This window comes from Sinocyclocheilus rhinocerous, unplaced genomic scaffold, assembly GCF_001515625.1.
Source record: "Sinocyclocheilus rhinocerous isolate Xijiao unplaced genomic scaffold, SAMN03320098_v1.1 scaffold1044, whole genome shotgun sequence".
Taxonomy (NCBI): Eukaryota; Metazoa; Chordata; class Actinopteri; order Cypriniformes; family Cyprinidae; genus Sinocyclocheilus; species Sinocyclocheilus rhinocerous.
In genome coordinates this window covers 347,667-348,893 of record NW_015643736.1, presented here as the reverse complement: position 1 = coordinate 348,893, position 1,227 = coordinate 347,667, and positions in this window count along the sequence as shown.

The following is a 1,227-nucleotide window of genomic DNA, read 5'->3' as shown; positions in this document are numbered from 1 at the left end:
GGGATGCTGTAATAAGTGTCGTTGAGGTCAGCGCAATAACATTATCACCGCAGATCCGGGCTAAAGCTGCTGGGACTGGAGCGGGTCTGTGTGAGCATATCTCATTAAGCCAGCGCAGACTCAAATGCGCAAACAGATGTCCAAGGATTTGTGCATTTGGCACGGGCAGGCGAGCCTCTCAATGCAGACAAATCCGCAGGCATGAGATTCAATACGCTTTAGTATTTCATGGCAAAACGCCCATGACTCAAATGCATTCACTCTATTTTCTGTCTTCCCTTCTCTGCCGTTTTATTTTTTTCTTTTTCTTTCTTTCTTTCTTTCTTTCTTTCTTTCGTTCTCAGGGGCTTTGTTTTGCAACTTCTCACCTCCATATAACTCCGGCAGCCCACGCGCAGTGTGCGCACACCGGCCAGTGGGTTGGCATATTATCCGCGCGGCAATGTGACGTGCTCTGATTTGAGGAACTTTGCGCCGCAGGAGGACTGAGATTAGAGAACCGTGTGAAGCAGGAGGGAAATGTCAGCCACTGGTTTGAAGCGTTCATGCTTCGGCTGGAAAAATAGGCCTACCTCGGCTTTCTTGGGGTCACAGCATGAGCTCGAGGCGCATGGGGTCGTGGGCGCAAGAGCCCCGTGCGGTCTCGTATCTGCCGGCGCGGGCAATAATGAGATGTAATGGCACTTCATCAAGCATTATCAATAGGGGAAATAATACTGACACGGTCAGCGAATGTACCGCAAACTCTTTGAGCGACTTGGAGGACAATTACACAAGATCCGCGGCAGACAGGCCGTAATTACAAATCCATTTACAGGGCGCTGAGAATAATGAGGAAACTGTGGAGGCGAAGAGTTTTTCTCTGCTCTCCTATGCAGCCGGTTAATGTCTTTAAACGAGGACAAAGCACATATGTTCAGCTAACGCAGCAGAAGCTTTATGATGAAAGTCTTGATATCGGTCCCTATACGGGAGATTATTAAAGGTGGAGCTCTGGAAAACTTCAGGGGATGCTGTAATAAGTGTCGTTGAGGTCAGCGCAATAACATTATCACCGCAGATCCGGGCTAAAGCTGCTGGGACTGGAGCGGGTCTGTGTGAGCATATCTCATTAAGCCAGCGCAGACTCAAATGCGCAAACAGATGTCCAAGGATTTGTGCATTTGGCACGGGCAGGCGAGCCTCTGCATGCAGACAAATCCGCAGGCATGAGTTTCATTCCGTTTT